Below are 27,044 nucleotides of genomic sequence, written 5' to 3' on the forward strand. Positions count from 1 at the left end.
AGTAGCAAACACGGGGAGATGATGGACGGAGCGCTGAAACTTTTCAGACACCCCCAGTCACAGATCTGGGTTAAATCCATCATCGTTCTTTAGCTCACTTCGCCACCCCAGTTCAGACACAGCTGTAAGCAAATCAGTCTTGACCCTGTACCTCATGGGAACAGACACAAATAAATAATTCTCTTGATTAAGATATATCCTATGTGGATTACAAACTTCTAAAACACACTGTAATACATTCAACATACAGTAGAAACCCACCAAACAATGAATACTGGTTTAGAGAAACTAAATAAAACTGAATTATAAACACATATGTCTTTTATTTAACTGCAGATTGGCATATTTGTTAAAAGATTATGGCTTTATATTCACCATAAATCATATACAGAAGAGAAACAACAAATTTGTCAATGTATCCAATACATTCGTAATAACACTTTTATACATACAATAAAAATCATGATATTTGCATTGATATTCAACCTATTTCACATTTAATTATACATTGATTATGACCTTCATAATCCAAGCAATGAGACAACATAAACAAAGACCTCAACCTTGTCTAATCTATTTGCACATTGATATTAGTCGCCAGTGGTCAATATATAAATGTAATATTTGCACTCTCCTTTTTGCTTTTATTCAATTGTGCTCCTTCTGCGTCGACGCGTTTCGGCGGTTTCTCCTAAATTAATGCCGCCTTTTTCAAGACAAATAATGGTACATGGTTGTCTCTCAGGTTTTCAATAATTGTTCCTACAAGTAAATATAAATACATAAATTAGTTTGTTGTCTGATAGATTCAGAACCATTCATTATGCTGCCAGGATCTAAATATTAATACTAGCACTGCTCCAATCTCTCTATGTATCCCACTAGTGGATTAGCGTTATATGTTATAGTCCACATCTCCTACTTTTAACAATGGTCTCTCTCTATCGACCCTATTTCTATTTAACTCAAAGAGACACCTGGGTTTCTAATTGTATCTCTGATCTCTTCGGAGATAGCTGGTATAGTCTTTTATACTTCAGCTCACCTTTCTCACCCAACGTTTGAACCCTTGAGGATAACGTATTGAACTGTCCCTCATGTAACGGTGTTTCTCCTTGTGGTACTCGTTAAAATATCCCTCGAGATTTGCCTGTCTCTGGTGTCTCCCTATGCGGGAAATAAAATCAGTGCCCTTCCGTTAGTATCCCCAAACTTGTTCAGTATATTCGCGTCCATAATATAGTGCGGCCCTCGCTGTTTGATTTACCTTTTGATCCAGCTCTCAGCTATACGCTGGTATCAAACTCCAGTCCGGACTGACCATCTTGATACCAATTGCTGACTTAAAGACCTTATATAAAGCAAAATGTTTGCCTGTCGCTACTTATGGGGTGGGGGTGTGGGGGACACATAAAGCCACCCAAATACAAGTCATGGAGAATACATTTTTATAGCGTCTTTTGTCAATTCCAACCAGTTCATCAAATGATTTTTCCCATTCAGAGATGGGTATAGATTTTGTGAGCGATGTGATTCATGTCTCCCCATTACTCCTGTTGGGGAAAATCTGGTTATCTGAGGACATGCAGCTTACGAAAGAAATTTTGAAGGATTGCCTAAGATTGGACCATGCTATCCCATGGCTGTCATACTTGAAGGAAACTTTTTATAAAATTGGTCTAGGCCATATTTATGAAAGTCCAGAATTTATTCAGCAGGATACAAGGATTGTAATTAGGAACGCTTATCGCAATACTTTGGGTCAGTTAAAATACAATGAACAAGCACAGTATGATAAGGGTAAATTGCAGCATCAATTTTATCTGTCTTTTACCATACATACGCAATGGCGTTTTTGTTTGACACGATTCCGATTAAATATACTGGATTTCCTTTTTGCTTTTCCGAAACAAGGGGGTTGGTGTGAGAGGCAAGCCCCCTTGTCCATATAATAACCAAGCTCAACAATGCATTTTGTTCTTTTTTGCCCTCTGTACAAAAATCTGAGAAACCGGTTCATTAAACCGATAATAATGAACATTCGTCCCTGTTATTATAAAGAAGGCTATGAGTACTTAAAATATTTGCATACTGCTGCTATATGTAGTGCCATAGACAAGTCAACGCCGTCATCTCATCATGCTTCAACACCCTACGCACGCTCTGTAAGATCTTCCGATGGATCCCGACCGAAACCAGGAAGACGGTCACCCAGGCACTCATCACAAGCCGACTGGACTACGGAAACACCCTCTACGCCGGAACCACAGCCAAGCTACAGAAAAGACTCCAACGCATCCAGAACGCCTCCGCCCGACTCATCCTGGACATCCCCGACGCAGCCACATCTCCGGACACCTGAGGGACCTGCACTGGCTCCCCGTCAGCAAGAGAATCACGTTCAGACTCCTCACCCACGCACACGAGTCCCTCCACGACCTGGGCCCCAAGTACCTCAACGACCGCTTGACCTTCTACACGCCCACCCGCCAGCTACGTTCGACAAGCCTCACCCTCGCCGCCGTACCACGCATCCGGAGAGCCACCGCCGGAGGAAGATCCTTCTCCTACCTGGCGGCCAAGACATGGAACTCCCTCCCCACCCACCTCCGGCTGACCCAGGACCATCTCACCTTCAGGAGACAACTCAAGACCTGGCTGTTCGAGCAATAGCAGACCCCCCTTCCCCCAAGCGCCTTGAGACCCTCCGGGTGAGTAGTGCGCTATGCAAATGCTATGATTGATTGATTGATCATCGTTCTTTAGCTCACTTCGCAATTTGTTTGCTGTAACACTTTTCGCCCTAAGTGTGATGGGTATGCCCAGACGTGGGTCCCTTGCTCACAGTGCCACTGGATTCAAGCTAGCCTGGCTGAAGAAGGGTGACATACCCTGAAACCGGTCCCAGGATGCTTGTTTCCGGTCCAGGGAGGGCCAGGCCTGGCAGTTCGTTCTGGACTGTTTCCATGGGGCACAGGGTCAAGACTGATTTGCATATGGCTGGGTCCAAACTGGGGTGGCCTAGTGGGCAAAAGAAAGATGGATTTAACCCAGATGTTTTGACTGGGGGAGAATGTTTGCATTGTCAGTATTCCGTCCATTATTTGTTTGCTGTAACACTTTCAACCTAAGTGGAATAGGTATGCCCAGACGTGGGTCCCTTGCTCACTGTGCCACTGGATTCAAGCTAGCCTGGCTGAGGAAGGGTGACATACCCTGAAACCGGTCCCAGGATGCTTGTTTCCGGTCCACGGATGACCTGGCCTGGCAGTTCGTTCTGACCTGTTCCCATTGGGCATAGGGGCACAGGGTCAAGACTGATTTGCATATGGCTGGGTCCAAACTGGGGTGGCGTAGTGGTCAAAAGAACAATGGATTTAACCCAGAACTTTTGACTGGGGGAGAATGTTTTCCATGTCAGCATTCTGTCCATCATTTTTTTGCTGTAACATTTGTTAAACAGGCACTTGCGAAACTGTGAATATCTCCTTCTCAAAAGAAAAGGCATTTCAGGGCCCCAGACTTGGCTGCCCAATTGTAATATGCCATTGATTTGTAGATTAGAAAGCCCAGGTTTTGTTCGTTTTACTCTAGGTGGAAATTAACAAAATTAATCTTTCGAAGGGAGTGAAATTAGCAATCATCCTAGAGCCACTGGCTTCTATTTATAGATCAATCTCTGGTCTTTACATCTACAAGTACCCCAGCATGCCCCTTAGTATACTGGATTTTGTAGGCGGGCTTTAAAAAATTAACAAATTGCCACTTGACCAACAGCTTGAGTAACTGATCCATAAGGCGTCCCCTTGAAACTGTAAAATAAATATTTAAGCCACAGTTTTTTTTTTAAATTAGTCAAAATTATTCCATACTTTGACTGGTATTTGACTGGCTCTATCCCCATCCCCGTCTGCTTTTTCAGAGGTGGCCTACATGTGACTGAATCAAAACCTATCCCAGTAGCCGTTCGAGATAAATGTATAATCCAACTCTGACACATAACCAACCCTTTCGGCCTCTCAGAAATTCTGTTGGCGTGTTAGTGACTGTTCCTCACTCCTAACACCTGATTTGAGATATGCTCTGCTCCAAGTCCATCTGTCTTTCTGAGATCATCCTAACACACTGCAGTGCTGGCAACTTACCTAATTTCATGTAAGACCTTCAGTCCGGGTTTTTTAGCCAGTTCCACTCTGCCTTTTGCTTTTTCCGTTAGAATAGTGGAATCCAATCACTGCATGAGAAGGACAGTTAGTACGCCAGAAACTGGCCGTATTTATGGCACTTAACATGGGCCATTTTGAAGACATGAGACTGGCTGCTCACCATCCCTTTCATCTTATAGTAGGCAGACAGTCCTACATACAAGTAATTGCAAATCATGTTATCAGCAATAAAAGCTAGAGCAGGATTTCCTAAGCCAATGCATACATTATTAACTTGAGCACCAATGGCCACTTATTGCCATGCCTTTTACCCATGGCTTTACTCAGTTCATTTTTAATTTTTTTTTATTGAGAGTTCATAGGCTTAACAATGTACAATAATGTCATATATAAATATATATTTCACAATATTGGAAAAGGATGGAGTTGATTTGAGTCCAAGATAGAAAGTATTACATTTATAAATATACATTTCAAAATACTTAGTAGTGCAATCATGAAACTCCCATAAATACAGAAAAGATCCTGGTAAGTTAAAAGTGCAACGTTTCGAAATCAGGGTGTATATCTACATATATGCCCTATCCCTCTATACCAAATGTAACAAAAGTACAGAGAAAAAAGAAAAAAATCAACTTGAACTAAAGTGCAGAGTGCTATATCCGAACAGATACTTATACATATATTTTATCCTTTTATATCTACTACTAGATATTATCTTATATTTCAAACACACTCCAATATTTCGCATACTTTCTCACTGCTCCTGATCTTATTGCGTATTTCTTTTCCAATTCTTGTATTCTGGACAATTTTGATCTCCATGCATTAAAGGTAGGTACCTCCTCTGTTCTCCACAATTGCAGGATTAAAGATCTTGCTATTAAAGCTGCAATAAACAAGCCTTCGTCGTAGCAGGAGAGCAACCCAAAACTGCTGGAGAGCAACCCAAAACTGCTGTAGATTTATCGAGTGAGATGAGGGGATCAATTATAATTTTAAGATATTTCTCGATCTCCTTCCAGAAGCTCTGAATTTTTGGGCACTCCAAAATGATATGCGTCCAAGTTCCTTTTTCTGCACTGCGGAAACATTTGTCTTCAGTTTGCGGGTATACGTTATAAAGAAACTAGGGTGTTCTATATATCAACCATTTCGAATAGAATTGCATGTGTTTAAAGTTTGCCCCTCTAAAAACAACGACATTGAGTTTATTATTCCTATTCCAGGTTGGTTTAAGAATCTGTATACCTTCCCTTTTCTTCCATCTATTCCTAGCTTTTTCATATAGTGAAAGTGATTTATTGTCATCAACGATTGTAATCCAGTTACTAATTTTTCATTGTGTGTGGGAATTTAGGGCTTCTCTAATAATAGTTTTATCACACAAGCTTTCCATATGTAATTTTTCCAATATGGATTTCAATCTAATGAATGACCATTTTAAGATTGTGCTTGGATGTTGAAGCCCTGTTTCAATCTCCGCCTATGTTTTCCAACAGTTCCCCTTGGCGAAATCCTGGATCTGGATATACCCATTTTCTTCCCACAGTCTTAGTATATTGTTCTCTAACAAAGCTGTTTCCCCCATGTATATATTCAAAAGCCTAGTTGAGATATTGAGTTGTAAAGTATCGTAATGTGTTAAAAGCTGAGTTTTTAGGTCTCGCGACCTATCAATGCGCGCAAGCGCATTGAGCGGAGCGAGAATTCATGTCCTCAAAATGCTCGTGAAACCAAGGGTTTCGTTTGTGCGGTTTTGTTTAAGTTCACGTGAATCACGTGACCAAACAAGCACGCGCATCAGCCTCCCTCCTTTCACGGCTGCACAGCGCATCAAAGGGCTTTTCCCAGCGTGTGCTGTGCAGCTTCTCCTCCCCATGCCTGTTTATCTGCACTTCTCCTCCCCTTTCTTCGCTTCATGCTGTCATATCCCTCCCCGTCCGCCTCATCCTCTCTACCCCTCTCCTAGCGTCTTACTTTCAGTTTCCAGGCCGATTGTCCCTCACACCACACTTCAGAACTGCCTAATAGCTCGCTGAGTGGACATTCCATTTCTGGTGTTCAGGATGAAAACTAATAGCTTGTAATAGTTGTTTCTTGATGTCGATGTCTTACATAAAGAAATTATACTCTGACTGTCAACCATCCACAAGTTGATATCCAAAATCACTGCACGTTTTCTGCTCATCTGGCTAGTAAACCGTAAATCTTCCCAAAAGTTTTACAAATTGAGAAACTCTGCAGCTGTATGAACTACCCTCACTCACATTTAAAATGCAACAATCGACCTTCGTTGCTTGTTTTTCTCTTACCAGCATCTGCTGCCGGTCTGAGTCGAATAACCGTGCCTCTCTCCTGATAACCTCTCTACAACTTTCTTTCCAATTTTACCCCACTCCGCAAGTCTCTCTTCTGTCCCTTCTCTAAACTCTCTTCAGCTTTCCTGCCAGTAAGCCCTTCGCACCATGTCCCTCTTCGCTCTTCCTCTGCCTACTCGACTTCGCTCACCTCTCGGTCTCTTCTATCTATCAGTCCTTAGTAAGCCAACCTCTCCCCTCAAAATCCGCTGCGGTCTGTGCTTCTCAGTACGTCTCTAACCTGTTGCCATCTCCGACCAGCCCCCTTCAGAGCCTTTCTCTTCTCTCAAATCTGCTAGTCAGGTTGTCTCCCTCTACCCCACCTCTCTTACCTCGGATGCCCCATGCTTTTCGTAACCCTGTCTCTCTCCTATAGGCACTTCCTGCCAGCTTTCCCTACTCGGCCGGTCCTCTTCTGCCTGTCTCTCTCCTGCTGCCCACTACTCAGTATGTCCATTTCGCCTCACCCTCTCTCTTGATGATCTCCATCTTGACCACTCTCTCCCCTAAGGCCTCTGTTGAGGGTGTCTTATGTTCCACTTCCTGTTCCTTCATTGATCAGTCTCCTTCTGTTCTCCCACCAGTGTCTCGTGTCCCTTTTCAAACTCTTTCCATCCACTACGTCTTTCTCTTTTCTCAGTCTCTTTCCCTGCTCACTCTTTTCGGTATTTGCTTCCCCTCTTCTCTTTTGTGTCCCTCGCACTTTCTTTTATTCGGCTACCTGCGCCAGTCTCTCCTCTGAACCTTTATTTGTGGCTGTCCATTGCCATGGAAGCCTGATGCGGCCACCGTACAAAAGAGGCAGGGAGTGTCAAAGCTTACAGCCCGGGCCGTCTTACTACACCGGTCCATGGTCCGCTGAGGATTCCATTCCCTGCGCGCACAACCTGCTTAGGTTAATACCCGTCTATCCACAAAAGGGCAGGGATTTGTGGTGTGTTTAAATCTATCATGTATTTTCCTCCCTCACAACCACAAGCACACTCATAAATGGTTTAAAGTAGGTGTCTTAATTCTGTATGATAGAATGAGGCCCTGTCTGTGTGTGGTGTGAATCGTGTAGTGTTTGTAGCTTCATAAGCTCACAGGCTTTCTCTCCTTTTGTCATACCCCACAGCCATCTGTTGCTTTGCGATCGGCCTCAGGCCGGCATTTCTCCTCCCCTAATTATTCACTGCATGCCCGGCCGGCACATCAAAGGCTGCTGCTCCCCATGCGTCTCGTCACCCTTCCTCCCTTGTTGTTCTTTGCCTGCTGGTTTATTTTGTAGACCGTAGTTTTGAGTAAGTACTATACAAGCAGCTTGAAACACCACGCACCATTCCCTCTTAGTTCCCGAGTTTGCACGGCAACACTTTGACTTAAAATGTAACTCCACTGAGCCGCTTTCAATACTAATGTAAAGGAGTAGCAGAGGTGAACTCCACTAACACAATTCATGGCAGTGTGCCTTCATTTATTTATTAAAGGTGCAGCTTTCCCTTTGAACTTGCATTTCTTTGTTCAGAATCAGCGCCACTTTCATGCCCCCTGATTAGTTAATTAAATACTATTATTTTTGTGTTTTCCTTCATTACAGAACATTAAAATAAACACCTGGCTATAGTATGAATGCAGCTCATTACAAGGAGAGCCCGGGTGCTTAATTTTGTGACACAGAGTTTATCATGATTATATTGTACACTACTCCGGTGTGGTGGGACTGGCTGACTCACTCCATTGTGGTTATGAAGATGAGCATCCAGATACCCTGTGCAGAGGAACAGCTGCCTGTTCGTTTTCACTACACCCTGGCACCGGCTAACTCTCTCTCTATACCCTCCCAACTCCTTTTTTTTCCGCCTTCATCGCTATCGTATCCCTTCAACTCCGATCTTAGCACATACACATTCCAAAAGATCAGGCCCTCCCTCCCACTCGCTGACTCCCCCTGTAGGGCATGGCTGGTTATCAGCAGCTCTGGTGCATCTTCAGGTACCCGAAATCGAAATGTATAATCCTATTCATAGCAGACTCTGTACTAGAATCAGCTGCCTAACCAGTGATGTGGTGTTATGTGTTCTAACATTGTGACGCATTCGCCTCATCTCCCGCGTTCATTCTTTCCAAGGAGAGCCAGTCACTTTCTTTCTCTGGTTTCCGCTCGATTTTCTTCTACATACGGGATGCTCCATTTCCTTCTCCATCATGGGTGTAGGATGACCATTGCCAGGCACTATTATTAATTGATATGTACAATGCTGCAGGGGAGATTGTTCTATGACCTTCATACCCCCTCACCCTTACCCTCACACCCCTTCACTCACCCTCTCTCACCCTCACATATACTCACTCACCCTCACCCCCCTCACCCTCACAACCCCACACCCCCTCACTCACCCACACACCCTCACTCACCCTCACGCACCCCACTCTCACTCACCCTCCCTCACCCTTACCCTCACACCCCCCACCCTCACCCACCCTCACTCACCCTCTCACCCTCACACACAATCTCACCCCCTCAGCACCACCACATTATCACTCCGCACCACCACATTATCACACAGCACCACTCAGCACCACCACAGCACCACTCAGCACCACCACAGCACCACTCAGCACCACCACAGCACCACCACAGCACCACTCAGCACCACCACAGCACCACAACAGCACCACTCAGCAGCACCACTCAGCAGCACCACTCAGCAGCACCACACCACTCAGCAGCACCACTCAGCAGCACCACTCAGCAGCACCACTCAGCAGCACCACTCAGCAGCACCACTCAGCAGCACCACTCAGCACCACCACTCAGCACCACCACTTCGCACCACCACAGCACCTCTCAGCACTACCACAGCACCACTCAGCTCCACCACAGCACCACTCAGCACCACCACAGCACCACTCAGCATCACCACTCAGCACCACCACAGCATCACTCAGCAGCACCACCACAGCATCACTGAGCAGCACCACCACAGCATCACTCAGCAGCGCCACCACAGCATCAATCAGCAGCGCCACACAGCACCACCACATTATCACTCATCAATCATTATCACTCAGAACCACCCCAGCACCACTCAGCACCACCACAGCACCACTCAGCACCACCACAGCACCACTCAGCAGCACCACAGCACCACCTCAGCATCACTCAGCACCATCCCAGTATCACTCAGCAGCACCACTCAGCATCACCACAGCACCACTCAGCACCACCACAGCACCCCTCAGCGCCACCCCAGCATCAATCTGCGCAACCATTCAACAACAACTGGTTTAAATATGTTCTCTCAATGTTTCAAGCTTTATTACAAATGTCTCAAAAAGATGTTAATATTTCACTTCTGTTCTTGGATTTTCGTCACAATAAAATACACTGAACATAATCTTCACAAAAGTTATTTACAAAAGTTTAAGCTATTGCCATTCTAAATTAAAATTACTTTCATTTAAGTATTAATTATTTAAAACAATTAAAAGCCATTGTAATTTGTAATATCAATACATCTAAGTCACGAAAATACAAACATGTTGCATTACAAATACTATAGGTGTCACATTTGCGAAAGTTAAAACTATTGGCATTGTAAATGACAAAGCTATTTATTTAGCTGTTTTCAAAACCAACACATAAATAAAAAAAAATTGACATTTACAAGACCAGTGGCTCAAACTTTCCTAATGCGAGACCTATTGGCAACGCCAGTGCTTGTTTGTTTAAGTAACCATTGTAAGGTCTTATAGCGCACTTTTTTCGGGTACTTAGTAACTCTTGTAGGATCTATTATGTTATATTCCCTTAGAATCTTTTCCATAAAGAAGGTATCTGCCTCTTAAGGATCTAAAAAAAATATTCTAAAACTGTGATGTGCAAATGTCGCATAATAATAATTTTTGATATTTAGAAGAGATAGTCCTCCATCAGCAAAAGGACAGTTTAAAGAGCTAAGTGCCAATCTTGGTATCTTGTTTGTCCATAAGAAAGAGGAGAACATACTGTCTATTTCTTTTTTGAAAAAGAGGCCTGTATTGCACAAGGAGCAGCACTAAAAAGAAAATTGAACAACGGGAGAATAGACATTCAAATTAGCGCAACTTGTCCTATCATTGATAACTGCAACTGATTCCATCGTGTTAACTGAGAGTGTACCTTTTTCAAGAGTGGAACATAGTTTAGTGAAAAAAGATCTTCTATTCTCTCAGTTACATAAATCCCTAAATACCTCTTTGGACGGGTGTTGTATGTCTGTCTAAATTCCAATAAAAGAGAATTCATATCGCAATTGCATAATATAATTTCTGTTTTGGACTTATTGATCCTATACCCACCTATTTTTTCAAAGTCTGCAAAGATTCCCATAACTTCCGTCTGGGTTTCTATCTTTGTGTTCAGAAAGAGAACAATATCATCAGCATATAATTTTATGTTCGTCATTCCTTGAACTGGAACCGTATGGGCTCTTTTTTCCCTAATTGCAATTGCTAATGGCTCTATAAATAGAGCAAATAAAATCAGGGCGAGGGGACAACCTTGTCTGGTGCCTCGGTTTATTTGGTATGTCCCTATATTCATAGAATTGATTACAATTTGGCCTGTGAATTCATATAAAGTTGTTTCAGTAAAAATATAAACTCATTTGGAAAACCAAACTTTTCTAAAATTGTAAAAAGGCAGTTCCAAGAAACAAGGTAAAATGCTTTTTTAGCATCTAAAAACCAAATCTGAGCCTCAACTTTATTGATGTTAAAAAAATTGAGTGCCTCTAATAAAAATGTTGTATCAGTATAAAGCTGTCTCCCTGCTACAAAACCGCACTGATCTGTCCTGATGAGCGATCCCACCATCTTGTTTAGCCTGTTGGCAAGTAGTTTTGTAATCCGTATTTAAAAGGCTTTTCGGCCTATAAGAGTTCACATTTTCGCTATCTTTATCTTTTTTTTAAATTCTGACCACTACTGCCGTGCGGAAAGATGCAGGTAATAAATAATTTGCATGTCTTGAAAAATTTGGGGCAGAGTGCTGTAGAAAATGCTTTAAAAAATTCTGCAGGAATCCCATCCTCTCCGGTAGCTTTACCATTAGTCAAAGAGCTCATAACAGCATCCAATTCTTCTTTTGTGAATTCGGCTTGCAGCAGCTCTTTGAAATTATTTTCCAAAATTGGAATTGGCAATTCCTGTAAAAATTCATTAATAATTTCTAAGGAGACCTGGTGTGATGTCTGATAGATATCTTTATAGTGTTCAAGAAACACCTCACCTATTAGTGGCGTAGTTTTTACACAAGTTTTAGTTACTTTGTTCTGGATACATTCGACTCTGTTTCGGACTTGCTTTTCCTTTGCTTGCCAAGCTAACAATCTTCCCGTATACTCACTATCTTCATAGCTTGTCTGAAGATATATTCTACTTGCCCTATCTCCTAAGTCATAATAGAAGTCCCTCATTCGTGTTTTTGCATTCAGTATTTCTTGCCTATTATCCGAATTCCTGTTTCTAAAGTATTCTTGATTTGCATGGGCCAGTCTATTTTCTATTGCCACTCTCTCCTCCTTTCTAGCTTTTTGTTTTGGTATCTCTTTTGAGGTAATTATGCCTCACAGTGTAGCCTTAAAAGCATCCCATATGATGTTAATAGGGGCAGAATCCTTATTTATAGCAAATAGGAAGTAATCTTCTCTAAATCTGCGCACCGTTGCTTATCCGCTAAATTAAGTTTATTAAAATACCACCTTCTTGATGTTTCTTCATCTTTCTTCCCTAAAAGGGTTTCCATCTTAATGAGGGCATGATCTGAGAAGGCATTCACTATATGTTCATATTTACTGACTTCCAAATTATGGGAGGTTAGAAAAAAGTCTAGCCTTGATGACGAGTCATATTTTACCGAATAATAAGAGTACTTACGCTTGATCGGATTATTAAGCTGCCAGTTATCTAAAATTTCTGAATGTGTCTTGCAACTCAAGAGTGCATTGACTACTTGCGGTTTACTTTGCCTTTGGTCTTTTTTCTTAGAATCAACCACTGGGTTTTGCAAGACATTAAAATCACCTCCCCATATGATCTGACCAGGTATACCTGACAATGCTTGTTTTAACTGTAAAACCGGGAGCGAGTCATCTACATCTGGGGTATAGATTGTAGCAAGTATCACGTTTGTGTGGTTTACTGTCCCATGTAAGAATGTCCATCTGCCCTTCGCATCTGAATGGGATGCTTCAACCTGCAATTGGACATGTTTACCTATGTAGATGCCCACACCCCTCTGGGCTGTCCCTGACACAGCTGAGCAATAAAAACCCGCCCAGTTTTTAAACATTTTACTAGCATCTGCTGAGGCTCCTAAATGTGTCTCTTGTAAAAAGATCACATCTGGATGGTGACCTTTTAGCCTGCTTTCTATTGCACAAGTTTTACGCCTATCGTTTAAACCGTTAACATTAAGAGATAGGATAGACAGTTTACTCATATTCATGATGTAACTGAAAAGGGAAAAATCTGGCCTGCTTTATCCATACACCCCAGGGCATCCAGTTTAAAGTGCAGCTTGTGATATATGTGCAAAAATACATTTCTAAAGTGCAACTTGTGCAAAAAGCATAAATAAGTGGCCGCTTAATTTATTAAATCTCTTCTTCCAATAGAACAACAAAGGACTAAAATACAGGGCATTGAGTTGTGCCAATTGCACAAATCTACCATACCCAATATGAAGGTTGGGCAAATCATACGAAAGAGTGCAAATCACGCATTTAGACCAGCATACTACAGTACAATATGTATCCATTGTGCAAAAAGCTATTTAAAGTGCAAAATCAAGCAGCTATTAGACCAGTCAGACCAAAATACTACTGTACAAATTCTAACAATTATGCAAGATAAACACTAAAATGCATTAAAGTGCAATATTAAATGTTCAATAACTCTATTACATAAGACAGTAATCTTCCTTAGCAGCATTATGTATCCTTTTCCTTAACTTACTCCAAAAAATATATTTCTGTTTATGAACTCTTTTTTTCTAACTGCTTCACCCCCACCACCCCACCCCACCCTCCCTGAAAGAAGGAAAACCCCAGCTTGGCCCACTATCCTTACCTCTTCCTCCCTCTTTTTATTGGATGCCATCTTGCTGCATCCTGTTGCGTCCCCTGGTTCACCTCTCATCCGCCCCTTGAAAAAGCCTTATAGTCACAAACTCTCTTTTTCCTTTATACAGAACATCCAAAAGATTTTGGGCTTCCGTTATTTCTGTAAAGATAAACATTTTTCCTTTGGCTATGACTTTTAATTTAGATTACTGCACAATCATCGCCTGTGCCCCTTTAGCTTTAAAAGAGTCAAATATTTTAACAAAATCCTTACGTCTATGGGCAGAGGCTGCTGACATGTCAGAAAAGATTTTAACCCCTTCGGTGCTGATGACGAACCCCAGCCGTCATGCACTACTGTGCTCGTGTGCTCATGGCGGCTGGGGTTCGTCACGGCCCGCCCCTGTTCGTGCTGTTTACAGCACACCAGGGGAATCGCGGCCGCATCGAAGGGGTTAAAGTTTTTAATTTCATTTGTGGTAAATGATCTCCTTGATATTGCCACATTTAGTATTTGCTCTTTAATTCTATAATCAATAAAGTTTATTAGGATGGTTTGTGGGTATTTAGGATTCGCGGGTTTATGGGCAGGTACCCTATGGGTTCTCGTAATTGTGAGGTCTCCTTGTAATTCAGGTATTGTTTTTTCAACAGAGACTCCGTCCATTTCATCATCTCAACACTTTCCAGGCCCTCTGATATTCCCACAAGGCGCAGATTGGATCTTCTGTTATAATTCTCTAAATTGTGTAGTTCCGATTCCATCTGGCTCTTATTCTTGGTGAACACCTGGAGATCTTTTTGCATAATGACGACGTTATCTTCCAGGGCAGAGACACGAGTCTCCACTTCTGTAACCCGTATGGGTAGGTTACTTAGACTTTACTCCATCTTAGTTAACCTATTATTCAGCTGTGATATTTCAAATGCTTACGAGGTGTTCAAGTCTCGTAGGTCCTGCAGTTTACTTGTAATCATTTCTTGTGTGGAGGTGTCTTGGTCAGATCTTTTATTACCCAGAGTTTCATTAACTCTTGAAGTGAGGGGTGTCTCCTTCTCCTTTTCTTTTTCCTTTTCTGACTCTGATCCTGGGTCAGACACAGAATCCGGCACTTCTGTCAATGTCTCTTTCCCAACTTCCTTTTGCGATATTTGTAGAAGTGCTTGAGTTTGAGCTACTTTAATTAGTTGCTGGCTAGTCGGAGGTGACCCCCCATGCATATCTTTTCTTGCTCTAGAGGCTCTGGCCCTAAGTTCAATTTTGATATGGGCTGTGGATTTGTAGCTTGAGTGGGGATGGGCGGGCCGGGATAGATAAGTTTTTCTGGCTTTGCGTATCCTTTAGGCATATTTCATCTTCCGCCTTTTACCCCTCCCAGTTTGGTTGTGGTGTACTAGTAGGTTTCCCCGTATCACAGGGGTTTTACATCTCCCTCTTCTTCTCCTCCACCTTCTCCCCCCCCCCCCACACAGCCAACATACTTAAATCAGCTGAGAGGTCAGATAGGGTCTCCTCTTCCGATGTTTTGTCAAAATCATTCTGCCCAGGCAATTTATTTTTCTCAGCCAGCGCCAGTACTTTTGCTTTTCAGTCCATTCTTTGCTGGGCATTCCTCCTCCCTCTCCTAGCACCTTTGGACACAAGGACCGGTGTTGGCGTCGGAGGCGATTGACCGTTTTTTCAAAAATTCTTTCCTGTCCCAGCTTTAGACTGTTTATTCAGCAGTTTTGCCGCTGCTTTTGTGACTACTGACATCTTCTTTTTTTCTAGTTCTTTTCCCCCCAAAGGCAGAACACAATGCAAAGCACTACTGGAAAGCTTAGATGGGGAGTCACCCCTTCATCACACCCTTAAAGAGCTTCAGAGAGCTTAAAGAGCTTTTAGAAAACTCCTAAGTGCGTTTTAAGGATTGAAGATATGCCAGCCCACTGTAGACCTGCAGCTTCATACAGCTTCATTCCATGCGAGGATTAAAACAGGAAATTGAAGAGGTATTAAGAAATATAAGAGCCACTCAAGTTGTAGAAATAATGTCCTCTCCCCTGTCCCCCTACTTAAGTTCCAACTTCAAGCTAAACATTTGATAGTTCGATAGTTCCAGCAAGGGGGGGAGCACACTTAACACTGATTGCCACTGATTGCTCCTTGCCTTATGGGCCCCCTGTATTCAGCAAGAGTTTTTATCTTTTCATCACCGCTGTCTTCCCTCAATATTTAGCACTAGCTTGTGTATTCAGCGTGTGTCCTCTTGTCCCTCACACACGCATAATCCAAAGTTTGGCGTCTTGCGCATCTTGCGCTTACCGCATTTTGTAGTATATAGGAAATAACATAGAGTTGAAGCTTGTAGTCTTGAGTTTATTCAGCTTAGGAGAAGCACAGCGACAGGAGGCAGAAACAACAGTCAACTGCCAGATAGGAACATTCTCACCACAAAGCATGGAACCATGAGGAACAAAGGTTCTACCTACAGGTGCCTGGGAGGCACAACATAGAGAATACTACATTATCCTCTTTCCTATAAAACAAAAGACAAAACGAAGATGGAAAGAAAATTGAAGAGAAAAGAAAAGAAAAGGAAAGAAAAGAAACAAAAACGAGAAAAAGAAAGAGTAGGAAAGGAAAGTGGCAGGACGAATAAGGAAAAGAAAGAAAGAAAACATCTGCTACCAAACAAGAGAATTATCTGAACCTGTCAGGAATCCTACAAACTCTTAGACTCCTGCGAAGCTCAGGCACAAAAGTTGCATCACTACCATTTAGATTATATTTTACAGAACTGGAACAACCGTTGCTTGTTTCCGAACAAGAACTGGACAAAGAATCATTAGAGGAAACATCATCACTACCCACCTTAACAATTTTACAAATGTTCCACCAATGCTTGTTATTCACACGCACCGCATTCCCACAAACCTTATCAACCACTAGAGGCTCGGAGAACTTGCTCCTTCCCTTGGTAACATGAACAGGATTTTTAATGCGAACAACATCACCAGCACAAATATTAAGAGGAACAGATCTTTTCCTTTCATCGAAATAAACCTTTTGTTTCTTTTGAGCTGCTGAAACATTGTCCCTAATAAAACCATCAATGCCATCCATCACATTCATTTTCACCCATTTGGACATCCAACCCGGACAAATTTTAGTGGAAGGTTTCCTACCTCTTAAAAGTTTGAAAGGAGAAACTCCAGTAGAGGAATGCGCAGTAGTACGGTAGAACCATTACATGGAACGCACAGCATTCTCCACTACACACTTGCTGGCAATGGCCCACTGCACACAGTTACTGAGCACACGATTCATCCTCTCAACAAGTCCATTGGCCTGGGGGTGATAGAAAGAGCTCTTCTTATGAGTAACGCCACCCTGTACAAGAAAACACTCGAAATCAGAACTAACAAACTGCACACCATTGTCCGTCATGACAACTGAAGGAAAACCCTCCCTCAAGAAAATGTCCTTCAGAAAGAGAATGACATTAGCAGAAGAAGGTTCACTAATGAAACGAATCTCAGGCCATTTGGAGTACTAGTCGATGGCAACAATGGCATAAAGGGAAGAAGAAGGTAGAAGATAGAAAGGACCAACCAAATCAACACCAATCCTCTCCCACGCTCTCTCCGGCAACTGAATAGGCTCCAAAGGAGGAGTCCTTACTTTGTGACTTTTGTCAGAAGACTTACAGATAACACAATTGTCAATTAAAGTGTCAACACAAACATCCATTTGTGGCCACCAAAACACATCTCTCAACCTACGCTTCGTGAAAGTCTTCCCTAAGTGACCTTCATGTGCTCCATCAACAAGACGTTTCCTCAAAGTCACAGAGGGAATGAGCCTTCCACACCGCAAAAGAATGCCGTCCTCAACAGTGAGCTCATCAGCAACCTTAACAAAGGTCTGGAAATGTCCAGAAACATTATTCTCTTTAGGCCAACCAGATTTCAAGTAATCAACAACTTGAACAAGAACCTCATCCTTTAACAACTCCTCTTTCCACTCAACCTCACTAATGGCACACATACCCTCAAGATCGAACGCTGCAACAAAACAATCTTCTAGGTAATCCTCTTTTTCAAAATCACAATCATTCCCAGTTATGGGAAAACGTGAAAAATAATCTGCCCTGACATTCTTCGAACCAGGGAGATACACGATGTCAAAATCATACTGCAGTAATTTTGTAGACAATCTAGCAATTCTTGGAGTATGCTCCTTAACCTCTTCAATGCTAATGACAAGGGTAACTCGTCATGCACTGCCCATTCATTTCAATGGAAATCTCATTATATGGCACTAATTCTCTTAGCGTCCAAGTGGTTAATCTTTTCCCCAGACAAAATCGAAACTAAAGGATTATGGTCTGTTCGGATCACAAAATGACTACCCCAAAGGAAAGGGTTGAGCTTCCTGACTGCCCACCAACAAGCCAAAAGCTCTTTCTCAATGACAGAAAAATTCACCTCTGCCCCACGCAAAACCCTTGAAGCATAAGCAATGGTATTATCAATTTGGCCATTCTTCTGAGTAAGGACAGCACCGAGGCCAAAACCACTCGCATCCACAGTCACAACACATTCCTTATTGGGATCAAAAGGTTTGAGCACACTGTCACCCACCAACTGTAATTTTATCCATTGAAACATTTCTTGACAGTTCTTATCCCAAACAAATGGCACGTTTTTTTTAAGCATGTTTGTGAGAGGTTGAACTTTAGATGCATAATCCTTGATAAATCTGGAGTAAAATTCACTAAGCCCAATGAAAGATTTCAAACCAGATTTATCGACAGGTGGTGAGGCATCTACAATGGCTTTCACCAAACCAGGACGTGGCTCCACTCCATCATGTGAAACCACATGGCCCAGAAATTCCATTTTTTCCTTTAGGAAAACACATTTTTCACTTTTGAGTACAACACCCTTATCCTGCATGATCTCTAAGACTTGATTCAATGAAAAATCATGATCCTCTTTGTTCTCGCCAAAAATCAAGACATCATCCTGGAACACAATCACTCCAGGAGTATCTTTAAACATTTGACTCATTAGCCTTTCGAAAACTGCAGCCGCCGACGCAAGGCCGAAAGGCATCCTGCAGTATTGAAAACTCCCAAAAGGAGAAACAAAGGCCGTCAAATGTCTAGAGGATTGACTTAACTCCACCTGGTGGTAAGCGGAGGCTAAGTCTAACTTGGTGAACCACCTTGCACCCCTAGTGAGAGACAACAAATCAGTAATTTTGGGTAAGGGGTGTGAGTCAATCCAGATGTTTTTATTGAGACTGCGCAAATCCACACAGACGCGCAAATCACCATTCCTCTTCCTGGCGACAACAAGAGGAGACAACCACAAGGACGACTCTATGGGTTCTATGACCCCTTTCTTACACAATCCACTCAATTCCTTTTCCAAACCATCTCTAACACTGAAAGGGACACTCCTGACCTTATGCTTGACAGGGATAGCCCCATCTTTCACTTTTATCTTGTGGTTGAAACCTTTAATCATACCGAGGCTGTCTCCGAAAACAGTAGGAAACTTGAGAATCAGCTTCTCAATGTATTCATTTGATTCTACAACAGCTAACTTTATAAAATGGTCACAGGACTCATCGATACCGATCTGTTCTTTAGTACCTGGTCTAAGGATCATTCTGAACAACCCTTGGTGAAACCACCCCAAGATGTTCAAACCTTTTATGGAAACGTATATTTTCCCAAAAATCTTTCTTCCCCTGAACTGAATGATATCCTCAAAAAACCCAAGGAGAGTGATCCTGCGTCCTTCATAAGAAACAGGAGCTCTATCTGGTGTTAAGAGTTTCCTTTCAGGCCAAGTTTCATCAAACAATTCTTGAATGATCATAGTTACTTTTGCACCTGAATCTACCAACAAGGAAATAACTTTGTCACCCACACCGAAATCTTCATAAGGGTCAACACATTCTGAAGGGTCCCCAGTGATAACACCACCATCCCGTACAACCACAACCATGTCCCTAAGATCGTCTTGTATACTATTTATAGGATCTGAGTCCCTCCCGGCAGTACTATAAAACTCTGTGACATTTCCAACCACATTTACATTGGTCTGTCCCTGAGGTTTGTTATTGAAAGTAGAGTTTCCTTGTTTTGAAACTTGACACATTTTCGCAAAATGTCCAAACTTCCCACAATTTCGACATGTAGAGTTCCTTGCAGGACAAAATCTATTGTTCTTGTTATGTGAAGGATTGCCACATCTATAACAAATGTCATTCCTAGAAAAGGCATTTCTCTCAAAACGTTGAGAACTGGGAAAACTGTTCTTCTCAAAACGTTGTGGACCCAAAACAGCTTTATTATCTTTGTACTCCTTAGTCCTAACTATGGAAACTGCTTCTTCACATTTCTTCTCAAGTTCCTTCACTTCTTTTTTTGACAATTCTATACTCTTGGCCATACGAATAGTTTCTTCAAGAGTTGGGTTGCCCAACGTCAGTAGTTTCTGTTGAATTGACTTGTCGGAACATTTACACACATACTGGTCTCTGATTAATTGTTCCCTAAAACCCTCAAATTCACATTCTGCGCTCAGTTGCCTTAAGCTAGAGACCTATGTCTCAACATCCTCCCCTGGTAGCTGTTCCCTTTTGAAGAATTTGTGTCTTATTACAACAAGACTAGGTTTAACATCAAACCTCAACTCCAGTCTCATTCTAGTCTCGATATATTCGTCTACATCCTCTTCTGCGTTGTTTCTAACCAAGGGGGGTAGGTGCTTATAGATCTCTCTCCCCTCAAAACCTAAGGAATGTAGTAATAGACAATTCTTCCTTTCTGCGCGATATCTTGACGCGCCTATTGCACCCAAATAAGTCTCAAAAGCATCGAACCATTTCTTCCAAACAATGGGTGGATTGCCTGGGGTTTCCAGAAAAGGGGGGCGGAGGTGAAACTGACTGCATGCTGAGGGAAATTGCGTATTTTCCTTGACCTAAACTGTCGCTGTCCAAATAGATTGAGCATGTAAAAGGAGGGTTTTCCTTTAAGCTAGTTCATAGCCAAAGACAGTGTTAATATTTTATTCTCCCCTAGATGGCACCAGCGTGTAAAACTAACAACAGACAAAGTTTGTTTTGTTCTGCCTTGTCAACAAGTGTGTTGCTTTCCTTTGAAATCCTTTACGCTCTTTGTTGACAACAAACGTCGTAGGCACAAACGTTGTCAAATTCCTTCTCGCCCTCTATAGATACAAACGCCGTGGAGGTAACACCAGCATAACTCCCAAATGCGTGAGCAACAGCAGGGTGATTGAAGAGATACGTCGATGCCCCCAGCGCGAACAGGCTCAGCTTCGCCGTGCACTAGTTGCCAGGGTAACGCGTGTGTTTTGACAAACACACGTCAAAGAAACAATGCGTGGTAGCGTTGGCAACCAAACGCTCGCGCTGAGACACACGCGTCAGAGGAACAAAGCGTGGTAGCGTTGGCAAGTAAATGCTCGCGCTGAGGATGATGACGTGACGTGCTGAAGCCTTGTCGGGTAAAATACGCTTAAAGCCTTCTTTTAATATGTTTGCGCTGAGAGTAAGGCGAAAACACTTATCTCGCCAATTGTAGACATCCGCTTGTCGAAAGGATCTGGAAACAGCTGGTCTTCGTGATCACTCGGTCTACGGTACACTCGGCACTGAAACACGAGGAGAGTCGAGGTAAGACGGGTTCTTTACCTTCTCCTAAGCATCGTCGCCAACAATTTTGTAGTATATAGGAAATAACACAGAGTTGAAGCTTGTAGTCTTGAGTTTATTCAGCTTAGGAGAAGCACAGCGACAGGAGGCAGAAACAACAGTCAACTGCCAGATAGGAACATTCTCACCACAAAGCATGGAACCATGAGGAACAAAGGTTCTACCTACAGGTGCCCGGGAGGCACAACATAGAGAATACTACACATTTGCCTGCTCTTGCTGCTGATGCCTCAATCGTTCTTCCGACCTTCCGTCCTCAGAGTAGCAGCGGTAGGCACAGAGCGGCTCTAATGGTGGCCGCAACCTGCTCAGACCGCTAAGGATCGCAGAATTGCTGAATCAAGGCGAAGCGAACCTGTGGGTGGCAGGCAGGAAAAAGTCGGAAGCTCAAAAGTCGGGAGCACAAAGGTCTGACAAGCGAAGCTGTGTGTGGTCAGATGCGGGGGGAACGGCAAGCATTATGCAGCAACTTCTGTCCCTGGGCGAAGCATCGGCAAGCCAGGGGACGCGGCTTTACTCAGTTCCTTATCAGCACATGGCAAATAAACACACACAGTAAAGTCCAGACTCTGGTTACTGCCGGCGATGCTCTGAAAGGAGAAATGACAAACATCACAAACTTGATGTAATTGTAGAGACCCAGCAAGATTCTCAAGGCCTTCTAGTGCTCTCAGAAGTTGACACCTGGGAGCTAGATTCGGGGCTAGAGAGGCTGTGGGCTTCTGGCCAGGTATAGAATATTTGCGTCGTAATCTGCCACTCCCTAAATACATTTGTGGGAACATAGACGTTGTAGGTGTAGGTTTGTATTCTGTATGACCTTTTACATCTGTTGGTCTCCAACTCTGCTACATCTCCCCCCCCCAATAAAAACTATGAATGTGTCCTATTGCCTTGTGTCTCTGGGCATAACATTCCCAAAGGTTAAGCATCCTGAGGTGCACTACTCCTGACTTCCTCCTCCCATCCATCCCATCTCAGGTGTTTGTTTCCCTAGCACCGAAAGCCTGAGTAGGATCATTAGATTAGACATCCCCTCCGTCCTCTGCCTCCCAAGTACATAATTCGCCTTGTATAGTTTGTCAGAGTGGGGTAGAGTGATAGTGCACAGATCTTGTAAAAATCGATGTAACAGTGACAATGTTGAACAAACATTGAAAATATCAATATTAGAGAGATCTCTGTGGTGTATCTGTGTGTAGAGAAGAAATGGATTAACATGCAACTATTAGTGACCTCTAAAAGTTGCATTGTTGAGATGGTAGAGGTCTCAAAGAGAATCTCTGCCAGATGCAATGCACCATATAATCTGAAACAAGACTTCTTCACAAAGGGTAACGCTCTGATTGCCTGACTGGTGTGGGTTTGAATGAATGAATACAGGAGCTAATATGGAGTACCCAACTAGGGATTGAGACATTTGTGGCTCCTGGCTCCTGAAAACATTTTGCCAGTATACTCGTGACCCTGCACAGACAGTGCTTGATATCCCCCTATAACAGCTAGGAAGAAGATGTGAGTGAGCAGCTGGATGATGAGTTGTAGGACAACGTTTGTTTACAAACAAGAAAGGTATCCCTTGGTGTCCAGTTACAGATCATTGACTACTAATCCCCCACCAGCACTGACATTGCAACAAGTATGATCCATTAAATTGAGCCACATTATGAAATTGTGTCCTCATTGCACTGTGGGGGGTCCCTTCATTTGCTATGGAAATGGATGATTGCCACTGAATTCTTGGAAACATATATGCCATGAATCAACAAAATAGGGATTGTTTTGGAAAGAGTGTATTTGTTAAGGTGATAAAGACTGCAAGGGTATGCCTGGGGTCACTGTACAAACTTTGTTAACTCCTTAATAAAAGCGTCTTCAAAAATAATACCTTTCACTTCCAGAGCAACCTCAGACCAGTTCCCCCCAATGTAGGATCCAACTTTAAGAGCAACAAACACTTGCACTTGGTAGATGGGCACCAGTTTGCATTACCTAACATGCATATTGCTGTTTGGGCCTGTCTCGAGAGGATTTCTAGATCATTGACAGCGCCTGTTCACTTTTGCCCCAACCACCAATTACTTGATTTTGGTTAATTGTCATGTATTATCCAAGAGTTTATCTTGGCATGCTCTCCAAGATCTATCAATAACCCTGTTGGGGTCTTGGAGTCTGCCAATGAATATGCAACTCTGGTGTGACTGCTACCTTACACTCAATGGAGTTTGTTGCACACCTCTTTGGCTTATGGTTGCCTCAATCTTTGTTTGAGGTAGTACAATACTTTATCAGATGGCTCCTACTCTGAAGAGCGGGATGCCTGATGTTGTTGGATTTAAACAAGTCCTTGCTTAAATCCCGATCTTTTCGGTCTATGGCTTATTCAGTTTTCTGGGTTTTTTGGGGCCTATTTGAGTAATGCCATTCTCTCAATCCCTTAGACTCCCTATCAGAGTCCTCAGAGTAGGGAGAATCAGGGTCAGAAAGCAAAAGACACACAGATGATGGACAGAATGCAGAGCAAATGAAACATTCACCCCCAGTCAATAGATCTGGGTTAAATCCATCATTCTTTTGCTCACCATACCACCTCAGTTTAGACCCAGCCATATGCAAATCAGCCTTGACCCTGTGCCTCATGGGAACAGTCTAGACCGAACTGCCAAGCCAGGTCCTCCCTGGACCGGAAACAAGCATCCTGGGACCAGTTTCTGGGTATCAATTATTCTTTTTGCATTTGTCACCCCAAGTGCGTTAATGTCATTTGGGGCACCAGCAGCTTCTTTTCAACCAACAACAAGGCATTATGGGACTTGTATTTTGCTTTTAACATTGCAAATATGGGCTCACCAATTCCAACATGCAAAGTGCTGTTGGTTAAAAAGGCAGCACTGAATGAGATGTCACAAGTTACACAGATCCAAGTAGCAGCTATAACATCAGGAAATCCCCAAACTTAAAGTGTTGTTTGTAATTGTATGTACAAATATAGCATGAATTTGTTCCTGGAGAAAAGATGCTTATTTACGCGTTGTTATATATTCCGTGGACATTTCTAGTAGGAGTTAGAGTACTTTACATACGAAGTAGCAGCAGGTCGGTCATTATCAGAGGACCCTCTTGTTTAATACAGACACTAATGTCATTTTGATCTTGATTTTGTAAATTTGTATGTCATGCACAAATGTCTCAATCACAATTCCATGTACAACTAATTTATGACTTTGCATAACTGTTGCTAGTAACTTACTATGTAATGATTAGGTTCACTGAAATTGCAAGGTGTTTGTGCTATGATAAGTCGAAAACATTATGTGAATGTAAAGTTCTCTGATACCCTATTCAGGTCAAGTTTGCGCTATATAAAACCAAATAAATAAATAAATATGGTCTGGGTTCAAACTGGAATGCCATGGGGAGCAAAAAAAACGACGGATTTAGGCCCAGATCTCTGTACTGGGGTGAATGTATGACATTGTTCTGCATTCTGTCCATCAATTGTTCTTTTTGGATTTGGAAGAATCAGGGTCTCCTTGATGTTGATCAGACCATTGATTACAATTCGGGATAGTATCGGTGTTGAACCTCTATGCATTGTTGTACCCTTACATATGGGCATGCATTCATCACACACACTCAAGCTCTGTGCACTGACAATTTTCTATCTTTAACCAGAGTGTGTTATTTTAAAATGCACACATTGACACCACACACATTCACTACTTGCATGCTAGACAACTCTTCTCCCTTTATGCATTGTACTTTACACAAGTACATATACACCCAGCACATGCTATGCCCGCGCATGCACTGCACATCACTATATCTCTCATGTAATGTACTCCTCTCAGGCATGCATACACTCAGTACATGTACTAACCACACATGTACTGCACAGTATTGCTATATCCTTGTACTGTACCCTTCACAGGGATACCTACAACTAAGGTTGAGTCACTACTCCTGCACTATCCAGCTCTCCACATTTGCCTGATGTAGACCATGGGTGACTAAAGAACACTGTGTAGAAACTTTTAAAAACGTGAGCGAACCTGTAGGCCTCACTCCAGTAACACAGGGTAAAATGACCTGTTCACTACTACGGATCACAACATGGTATGCTGCCACCATCATGCTTGTATTGCTTAACTCCTTGTGAAGGTGGTAGCCTTCCACCACTTTGAGGTTAGCGCTTTGGGGACCCCTCCCAGTTAAACAAGACCACAATTTGTGAGACTGACTGGCCTATGTCATGGTGCACATGCATGATTTGTGTTGGCCTATGACAAAAATATAGCATTAGGGATCCAGAACAGTACAGTTGTGCACTCTGGGCAGGGGTACACATCTTTACTATGCGGAGGACTTTACCGTTCCAACAACATTTATACCCTTATTTTTGAGAATGCTATTAAGCTGTCTACTTTTCAAACTTTTGTGTTACAGATAAACATAAAACCCAAGCCTGCAACTGAACAATATACTGAGACCTTAAGATACATTGACTGAGTAATTTCCAAGTAAAGGATTGGGCTGTATTCACATCAGCTTCACAAGGACAGTGGTACTGATTGTCGTCTTATTCAGAAGCCAGAATGATAGCAAAGCAAATATTCCACTAGTATGCCCTACCTCACAACCATACATAAATACCAAACCTAGCCACTATCACCAGGCATGACGTTATGTAAAGTACGCTAGAGTGGCTACAAGGCGACATGTGTAGCACCATAGCCAGTAACAAAAATAAATAAATGTACACATAATCTAGAGAGCACTCCTTTTCTCTCCCTACAAATATAGCCAGTGTCCTTTCCTAAGGTAGGTGCTTGGCCTGTCAGTTTTTACAGCCTGTACTCATCATCTACTGGTCAATATACCTCAATCCTTAGACAAACCGTATTTCTTGCACATCTAGTCCATTGTGATGTGGACTTCTCCACATGCACCTCCCCTTGAATTGAATCTGGCTGTTTTACCATGAAATTCTGCATATCCCTTTTCCACATTCCTTAAATCTAACGTGATACCTTACTCCTCCAACAAAGTTGTTAGATCTTTCCTTCCTGGCCGCTCTCCTCTTTGCCGCATGGTGAGACCAGACCTGTATCTTAGCCTTGAATTTAGAAAGAATCAGGAATTCCTTGCCCTTGCACAATGAACAGCCCTCCATGTTCTTTTGGCGTTTTGGCCAGTAGGTTATCCCCGTGATTTAAATGTTATCCCAGACGATAATTAAAATGTTTAGAAGAATAAAGTTTCATCATGCATATTGTCCAATGAGTGAGCAGTGTACTGGATTGTGAGGGTATCTGCATAGCTGTAGTTTCCGTAGATTCCTGTGACATGCTCATTGGAATGCTATGAGTCTTCACAAGAGCTTAAGTCTACACCAAACTTAGGCTTACATCTACCTTGGGCAAAGTTATGGTTTTTCTGTGAATCTCTTTCATTGTGTTCAGTTTTAGTGGATTTGAAAATAAATTAATTGGTTTTTCGAAAGGTAAAAAACATAAACTGCAATGGTGTCGATGAATGTTTTTGGGGGCTTCTGTGTACAAATTCAAAGAAAGTGGAAATTGCGATTCCGACCTAAAATGTAATTAATTTCAATGGCCTGTGCTGATTTAGCTTGTACTTTAAAACAAGCATTTAGTATTTCCTTGAGTAAAATTGTTTACTGATATCT

General features: G+C 42.5%; 1 protein-coding gene across 1 annotated transcript in view; it reads left to right on the top strand.

Annotated features, from left to right (window-relative positions):
- The window catches only part of ITFG1 (integrin alpha FG-GAP repeat containing 1), a 1,017,137-nt gene that overhangs the window by 32,472 nt on the left and 957,621 nt on the right, over positions 1-27,044 (top strand). The gene's annotated exons all lie outside the window — the stretch shown is intronic.

Source organism: Lissotriton vulgaris, chromosome 12 (genome assembly GCF_964263255.1).
Source record: "Lissotriton vulgaris chromosome 12, aLisVul1.2, whole genome shotgun sequence".
In the NCBI taxonomy this organism is placed as follows: domain Eukaryota; kingdom Metazoa; phylum Chordata; class Amphibia; order Caudata; family Salamandridae; genus Lissotriton; species Lissotriton vulgaris.